The following is a 9,792-nucleotide window of genomic DNA, read 5'->3' as shown; positions in this document are numbered from 1 at the left end:
TCACCATACCTCACCCTCTCCTGACTCTAAGTCATTACAAAAGACTGCCAAAAGTTGAAAGGCAAGCTCCTTGTAGTCCAGCTGTCCCCACAGTAATTCTTTCCAAATTCAGTCAAAATTCACTTCAAGGAAACCTGTTCAGACTCCTTTTGTTCAGATCATGTCCCTCTCCTCCCTCCAGGAGAGACAGTACTGTAGTACAGATTTTTTAAAAAAATATACTTGCCTAAAAACTTACTAATTTTCTATGAGCCTTTCATATGTTGTTTCCCATCTTCCTCAGCTAGCCTCTCAAGGTACCTCACAGACCTGTAAAACTACTTTCATACAACAGTGTGTGAACTGACTAACTGGAAGTCAAGTGGCACAGTAGATAGAGTGCTAAGTATGGAATAAGAAGGGAGTTCCAATCCTACCTCAGATATTTAATAGTTGAGTGACCTAGGGAAAATCACTTAACCTATCTGCATCTCAGCTAGTTGATTTTATGATATCTCCTTCTAAGTTACTTCTCTTTCCACCAAGATTGGCAATATCAAGCTTCCAAGCTTTAGAGCCACCTTCTTGTTTTTCTAACCTGGTTTCTTTCTGTTGTCATGCTCATCAACCTCCCCTGTCTTGTACCTGTCTCAGATAAGGTGGTTGAACTCATCAACCTCTCTGGTCCTTTCCAATTCTAAGTCTGTGACTCAATAACCCTTGAATCAAGAGAGAGAGAGAAAAAAAAATGGTAACAGTAAACCTAAGCTGAATATTTTGTCCAGTGGTGTGAAGTGAATAGGTTTGAAGGAAGGAGTCCATTTTTATTTATTCAAGCATACAATATTTGTTAATTGAGAGCCAACTCTATGCCCAATGCTTTGTCTGAAGAATTAGACATTACTTGAGGGTAGATACTGCTCTGTGTTTCTCTTTGCAGCCCCAGAAGTTAAAAGAGACCTCATTATACATTTGGAGAGAGGGAGAGAAGAGACACTCCAGACCCATGATTTTATAAGTGTAGGGATATTCACCTCCAAATAGGCATAAAATAGTTCCCTAAAATAAATCCTGGAACATCAGAAGCAGCAAAAAGTTGGGGTGAAACAATCTTCTAGCCCAAGAAATTTGGAAGATAGGCAAGAAAAATCTGTCACACTGGGGTAAAAAAGGAACACAGTCCAGGAAAGGAAACATCCCCTCAAGCCAACAGCAAGCCCCATCTCAGTAAATCAGCAGGTGATGCTGAGCCCCAGTGTGGTGAAGCAGACAAATGCCAACACCAGCCCTCCCCCCATGTGCTTCAGTATAGCCAGGAGAATGGGCAGACTCCAGCTCCTAGAACTGCTGAGTGCTTCAGCATAGCCCCAGACAAACTGGTAGCCTCCAGTGGCCAGATGGCCAGGAATTTCAATGTAGCTCCTGGGAAATGCAAAAACACCCCACTGGCCTCAGCACACACCAGACATCACCACTAGGACCCCAGGTAAGCACTAGGTAAGCTGCCAGACTGCTATGGCCTCCAATGGCACCAGCCACCCCCAACCCCATTCCCTCAGGGCAGCACCAGACATGAATATTTCCCATGGGTTTCAGGGCAACATCAGCGCAGCACCACATAAACAGCCAGTACCTGCAGCTGCCAGCGTAAGAAGCCTGAGACAATGCCCCTTCCACCCTGGGAGCAGAGTTCAAATTTAAAAGAAAGGAAAAAGGCCAAAAAAAAAAGACTAGCAAAAACCAACCAAAAAAAATTTTACCATGCAAAGTTATTATGGTGACAGGGAAGATCAAGGCACAGACTCAGCAGAAGACAATAATGTCAAAACACCTATAAGCAAAATCCCAAACAAAAAAAGGAAATGGTCTCAAGTTCAAAAGGACTCATGGAAGAGCTCAAAAGGGAGTTTAAAAATCATACAATACAGGTAGAAGAAAAATTGGGAAAAGAAATGAGAGTGATATGAGAGAATTATGAAAAAAAGAGTCAACAGCTTGGAAAAAGAAAACAACTTCTTAAAAAGTAGAATTGGCATAATGGAAAAGGAGATACAAAAACCCACCAAAGAAAACAATTCCCTATAAGGCACAATTGGCAGAATGGAAAAGGAAGTACAAAAGCTAACTGAAAAAAACAACTCTTAAAAGTTAGAATTAAGCAAGTAGAAACTAATGACTCTATGAGATATCAAGAATTGATCAAATGAATCCAAACGAATGAAAAAAATGGAAGAAAATGTAAAATACCTCATGAGAAATAGATTCTGGACCTGGAAAATAATCCAGGAAAGACAATATCAGAATCATTGGACTACCTGAATGCCATAATCAAAAGGAGGACCTGGACAGCATCTTTCAAGAAATTATTAAGAAAAACTGCCCTGATATCCTGAAAGCAGAGGGCAAAATAGATATTGAAAAAATACACCCATCATCTCAGGAAAAGAGATCTCAAAATAAAAATTCCAAGGAACATTTCAAATTTCAGAACTATCAGGTCAAGGAAAAAGTATGCAAGTGGCCAGAAAGAAGAGATTCAAATATCAGAGAGCCACAATCAGGATTATCTAAGACTTAGCAGCTGCAACATTAAAGGATCAGAGGTAGTGGAACATGATATATTGGAAAGCAAAGGAGTTAGGATTACAACCAGGAGTCATCTGCCTGGTGAAATTAAACATAATACTTCAAGGGAAAATGGACATTCAATGAAATAAAAGGACTTAAGCTTCCACAAGGAGAAGACCAGAACTGAACAAAAAAAAATTGATCTACAATATCAAGACCCAAGAGAAGCCTAAAAAGTGAAAAAAGGGAAAAGAAAACATAAAGGATTCAATGGAGCTTAACTGTTTACATCATTACATGGGAAGATAATACTTTTAATCCTTAAAAATTGTACCACTGATAATACAGCTAGAAGACATAGAGGGAATGAGTATAAGGTGAATTTGAGGGAATTACATAAAAGATAATTGAAGGATGAGAAAGAGTAGTACACTGGGTACAGAAAAAAGGGAAGGGTAGAATGGGTTAAATTATTTCACATGAAGCGGTAAGAAAAACCTATTACTGTGGAAGGAAGGTTGGGAGTCTGGGTGATGTGCATCACTTGAACCTTACTCTCATCAGTATTGGCTCAAAGAGGGAACAATATATACAATCAGCTGAATGCAGAAATCTGGATTCCCTAACAGGAAAGTAGGAGGGGTGAAGATTAAGTAAAGGCAGGGGTGGTGACTGACAGAAGAGAGGGTGGATCAGGGGAGGTGGTAGATAGGATGGTCTGTCCAAGAGAGAAAGAGTAAAAGGAGAGGACACACAGGAGGAAAAATAGGATGGAGAGAAATACCCAGTTAGTAATCATAAATGTGAATGTGAATGGGATGACCTCTCCCCTAAAATGGAAGTGGATAGCAGAGTGGATCAAAAAACAGAATCCTACAAGAAACATACTTTGGAACTCAAAATATAGTAAAAGTGAGTTCTACAAATTGTCTTGTCATGGAATTGGAAAAAATACAATACCATTAAAAATAAGTACAGGGAACCCCCAATGAGGAAACTCCCTCTACCAATGCAGATTGACAGCTGCTTGGCAGTTTATGGACTTATAGGAACCAAAGAGGCTCTCAGAAATTAATGACAAGAAATTAAAAACATGTCAGAGGCAAGATTTGGATCTTGGTCTTCCTGATCCTGAGGCTTTCTCTCTGTCTACCACAACAAAGAGGCTCTTGCTATACACATCCAGGGCTTAATAAATTCTTATGAAATTAAATTGAAATGATGGGGGGAGGAATGAAAAAGAATAAAATATATATAGTCCCTGTTCAAACTGTGTATTATCATACAAGTCAATTGAAACATCTCTGGGCTTTGGTTTCCTCATTTGCAAATGAAACTTGTTGAACCACTGCCATTGTCTTTTTTTTTTTTGGCAATTGGGATTAAGGGACTTGTCCAAGGTCACACAACTAGTAAGTGTCAAGTATTTGGTCTGAAACCAGATTTGAACTTAGGTCCTCCTGACTTCAGGCTGGTGTTCTATCCACTGTGACACCTAGATGCCTCCACTATCATTGCCTTATCTGATACTCAGAAAATTCCAGGACTTCAATTCAGGTCTTTCTTGACTCAAAGTTGTTTTTTGTTGGTTTGTTTTGTTTTTTGCTGTTTCCAATTAAATATGCCACCCTTCTAAATTAACTTCCAATTCTAAAATAGAATGATGAGGGAGAGAAAATTACCAGACATGACACCAGTAGAGAACAGTTAAGCGCTGAACTTTGTGTTATTGATTATTATGGCATTAGAAGTTCACATACAGGAGAGAAAAACTTGGACTGAAATTGATGACTACTTGAAGGAGGTAACACTTGAGATGAGTATTAGAGAATAGGTGAAAATGAGGGAAACGGGGTTTCTCAGTATGAGAAAACTCTATGAGCAAAGATGGAAGCAGGAATAAGATTGGGGACACTGATGGGATTGATTTAATTACAAGTAGGGGTTGGAGAGAAAATAGGGTTATATGCATAGGTCAGGACCAGATTGAAGTGGACTTGGAGAGCCAAGCTGAGGGGTTTGAAATTCTATATAGGGAAATAATGAGCCCTTGTATGAGCTATGAATAGTTAATAAACACCCTAACCATAGATACTGGAGAACCTGCTATAGAAGGATGTGGGCTTGACACTGACTGATCGGTACAGGATGTTTCCACCTTTTGGCCAAGGGCTTCACCTATATTGTGGTTAATCTAGGTATTTGATCATGAATTTGTCTGTTAAGGAGTACCAAGGAGCAAGGAAAAGGGAGCAACAAAGACAGCACCAAGACTGTGGTTCCATTCAGCACTTGGTTTCTACCAGCATTTATATAGGTCTTTAAAGTTTATGAAACACCTGTGTTATCCTGTTTGCTCATCACAACAATCTTGTGGGGTAGGTGCTATCATTATCCTCATCTTAAAAATAAGGAAACTAAGGCTGACAGAGATTAAGTGACTTGACCTGGATCACAGGACTAATAAGCGTCTGTGGAAGGATTTAAATTCCTTACTCCAAGTGCATACTCTATTCCACCTAGTTATCTTTACTAGGGCCTTAACCTGGCCAGCTCTATTTATCTCAGATCTTGGAACATTATAACCAGGGCAAATTTTGGGTCTAAGACCCAGTGGGCTATGAGTTTCTCCAAATATTTTAAAATTATAATTTGATTCACCAGGAATACATTTCTGTGTCATGAACGTTATAAAGACAATTATAAGTAACCAGTCTTAATTATCTTATCACTCATCAAATCTGTTCCCTACAAAGCCAAAAACATCTCAAATACAACATATTCAAAATAGAACTATCTTTTCCATGAAGCCCTCCCCTCTTACATTCTTTTCTATTCCCAGTGAGGATAACATCATCCTTCCAATTGAGAAAATCATATATTGATTTTCTATTTTCTACTTGACTCCATTTTGTAATTGATTCTATTTTGTAACTGCATGAGCCATGTTTCTTTGTCTCTGAGTTAAGCCCAGAAGTTCATAGATCCGAAAGTTCAGTTTTCCTCTCTAAGTTAAGTTAAAAAGTTGTTTACCTAGGGCAGAGCCAAGATGGCAGAGTAAGAGCAGTGACTTGCTTGAGCTCTCCCACAAACTCCACTAAATACTTGTAAAAAATGTCTCTAAACGAATTCTAGAACATCAGAACCCATGAAAAGACACAGTGAAACAAATTATAGCTCAAAACAACTTGGATGGTTGATGGGAAATCTGTTGCCCCAGGCTGGGAGAGGAGCACGGTTCAGCATGGGCTGCACAGGCAAAGACAGAGCCTCAGCAAAACTGGAGCAGGACTCAGGTGACTGAATCATGGGGAGCTGTGGTAGTTTCCAGACTTTTCAATCCACAAACACCAAAGACAACTTAGAAGATCAGTGGGAAAGGTCTGTAGGACCTGGGTGAGAGAGGAAGGTGGTCCAGCCCCAGTCCTGGTTCAGCCCTGGGGCAGTGGCCACGAAGGCAGCAGTTGCTTCCAGAGCCCTCAGCCCACAAATGGTGGGTGGATCGAGAGGCTGACAGAGGGAGATTGCAGGGATCTCTTTGCTGGCACTGAGGCAGGGTTCCCTTGCTTTGCCCCTGCTTGTATCTAGGTTCTAGTCCTAGGTGGTGGTCCTGGGGTGAGGAGAAGCACTGGCATAGCAGAACTTGTAGAAGCAGTGGAGAGGAAAACCCTCCTCATAGTTGTAGGGCAGAAAAGAGTGCTCCTGGTCAATCAAAGACCAGAGCACAGGCCAGGAGAGGTGTAAATACCTCTCCTTTGATCATACCACTTTGGAAGAACTGAAAATTTACAGGTCCCTAGAAGTATCTCTGAAAACAACTGCACAAAACCCATGAAGCTTGGGACTGTACACCCTCCACACTGGAAGCAGAGCCCTACCTTAACAAAGAGTTTAACAATCAAGTAATTGGCTGGGAACATGAGAAAGCAGCATAAAAAAACCCCCTCAGACTACAGAATCTTACTTTGGTGACAAAGAAGATCAAAACATACAACCAAAAGAAGATAACAAAGTCAAAGCGCCTGCATCCAAAGCCTCCAAGAAAAATATGAATTGGTCTCAGGCCATGGAAGAGCTCAAAAAGGATTTTGAGAAGCAAGTAAGAGAAGTAGAGGAAAAACCGGGAAGAGAAATGAGATAGAGGCAAGAAAATTATGAAAAAAAAAGTCAACAGCTTGCTAAAGGAGACCAAAAAAATGCTGCAGAAAATAATACCTTAAAAAAATAGACTAACCCAAATGGCAGAAAATAGTACCTTAAAAAATTGACTAACCCAAATGGCAAAAAGCCAATGAGGAGAAGAATGCCTTAAAAAGGCAGAATTGGCCAAATGGAAAAGGAGGTCCAAATGCTTACTGAAGAAAATAATTCCTTGAAAATTAGAATGGAGCAAATGGAAGCTAATGACTCTATGAGAAATCAAGAAATTATAAAACAAAACCAAAAGAATGAAAAAATAGAAGACAGTGTGAAATATCTCATTAAAAAAAAATTGACCTGGAAAATAGATCCAGGAGAGATAATTTAAAAATTATTGGACTACTTTTTCAGTTCATGGCTTCCAAGATGACCAAGAAGGAGAACAACAGCAGGCGTGCCAAGAAGGGCTGTAGCCACATGCAGCCCATCCACTGCACCAACTGTACCGGCTGTATGCCCAAGGATGAGGCAATCAAGAAGTTCATCATCTGCAACATCGTGGAAGCCACAGTGAGGCCAGCATCTTTGACTCGTACTTGATGCCCAAACTGTAGGTGAAACTCCATTACTGTGTGAGCTATGCGATCCACAGCAAGGTAGTGAGGAATTGGTCCCATGAGGCATGAAAGGATCAGAGACCCCCACCCCACTATAGACCTGCTGGATGCTACCCCCAGGCCCCCTCCAAAGCCCATGTAAAGAGCTATCTGCCCATCAACATTCCTGAACTGATCAGAGGAAAATAAAATGGTACCTTACAAAAAATTATTGGATTACTTGAAGGCCATGATCAAAAAAAGAGCCTAAAAATCATCTTTCAAGAAATTATCAAGGAAAACTGCCCTGATATTCTAGAACCAGAAAGTAAAATAGAACTTGAAAGAATCCACCAATCACCTCCTGCAAGAGATCCCAAAAGGAAAACTTCTAGGAATATTATAGCCAAATTCCAGAGTTCTCAGGTCTAGGAAAAAATATTACAAGAAAGAAACAATTTAAGTATTGTGGAAATACAATCAGGATAATACAAGATTTAGCAGCTTCTACATTAAGGGATCAGAGGGCTTGGATTATGATATTCCAGAGTCAAAGGAGCTAGGATTAAAAATCACCTACCCAGAAAAACTGAGTATAATCCTTCAGAGGAAAAATATACATTCGATGAAATAGAAGATTTTCGACCATTCTTGATGAAAAGACCAGAGCTGAATAGAAAATTTGACTTTCTAATACAAGACTCCAGAGAAGCATGAAAAGGTAAACAGGAAAGAGAAATCATAAGGGACTTATTAAAGTTGAACTGTTTACATTCCTACATGGAAAAATATTTGTAACTCATGATACATTCCTCAGCGTTAGGGTAGTTGGAGGGAATATACATATACATACATACATACATACATTCATACATATATATATATATATATATATATATATACATATATATATATATATACATATATATATACACACACACACACACACATATACGTATACATATATGTGTGTATAAAAACACACACACACAGAGCACGGGATGAGTTGAATATGAAGGGATGATACCTAAAAAATAAAATTAAGAGATGAGAGAGGATTATACTGGGAGAAGGAGAAAGGGAGAGATAGAATGGAGTAAATTATCTCACATAAAAGAGACAAGAACAAGCTTTTACAGTGGAGGGGAAGGGAGGGAGGTGAGAAGTAATGAATGAATCTTACCCTCATCAGATTTGTCTTAAGGAGGGATTAACATACACACTCCATTGGGTATGGAAATCTATCTTACCCTACAGGAAAATAGGGGAGAAAGTGATAAGAGAGAGGGAATGATAGAAGGGAGGGCAGATTGGGGGAGGAGGTATTCAGAAGCAAACACTTTTGAGGAGGGAGAGGGTCAAAGGAGAGAATAGAATGAACAGGGGGTGGAATAGGATGGAGGGAAATACAGTTATTTTCCCACAACATGACTATTAAGGAAGTTTTTGATGAATCCACATGGATAACCTATATCAAGTTGCTTGCCTTCCCAATGAAGGCTGCTGTGGAGGTAGGAAGGGGAGAGAATTTGGAACCCAAAGCTTTAAAAACAAATGTTAAAATTGTTTTTGCATGCAACTGGTAAGTGAGATATACAGGCAATGGGGTATAGAAATCTATCCTGCCCTACAGGAAAATAGAAGGGGAAAGAGATAAGAGAGGGGTGTGATAGAAGAGACGACAGATTAGGGGAAGGGGTTATTCAGAATGCATGCTGTCTTGGGGTGAGAGGAAGGGAGAGATGTGGAAACATTTGGAACTCAAAATCTTGTGGAAGTGAATGTTGAAAACTAAAAATAATAAAAGTTGTTTCCCTATAAATCACTCTAATTGTTATCTCTATACAGCTTTGCATACCCATGTGCAAGTCAGGGAGATCTGTTATCTTATTAACAAACCTTATAAAATGCAGATGAGCTCTAAGAAGTCTGTTATCTCTGTTCAGCAATGAACAGATGGACTCTATCAATCAACCTTTTCTGACAGCAAGATGGAAGGAAATGCTGTTGCTAGACCCAAATGTCCAGCCAATCATATTAGGTTTTTTTGTTTTTATTTTTTGTTTTTTTGGCTAGGCAATGGGGTTAAGTGACTTGCCCAGGGTCACACAGCTGGTGAGTGTTATATGTCTGAGGCCGGACTTGAACTCAGTTCCTCCTGAATCCAGGGCCGGTGCTGTATTCAATGAGCCACCTAGCTGCCCCCAATTATGTTAGTTTTGATGCCTATGATACTTCGGACTTTGTAACCAATCATATTCTTTTCCATCCATGATGCTTCCTGTTTTTTGTTCTCTTATACTTCCCCAGAAAATATGAAGGCTATAAGCTCTATCTCATGGTCTTGGCTTGCTGAGGAGTTCAAGACCTATTTTGTTATTGACTGCTAGTCTTACCAATAAAACAAATGTAAAACTTTTTTGCTTCAGTTTATCTTAATTTTGAAATGTAACACAGTTAACTAAGTTTGTAACATTGGAATTATTCTTAATACCCATCTCTCATTCAC

This window comes from Phascolarctos cinereus, unplaced genomic scaffold (genome assembly GCF_003287225.1).
Source record: "Phascolarctos cinereus isolate Bilbo 61053 unplaced genomic scaffold, phaCin_HiC Scaffold_5;HRSCAF=322, whole genome shotgun sequence".
In the NCBI taxonomy this organism is placed as follows: Eukaryota; Metazoa; Chordata; class Mammalia; order Diprotodontia; family Phascolarctidae; genus Phascolarctos; species Phascolarctos cinereus.
This window is presented reverse-complemented; position numbering follows the sequence as displayed.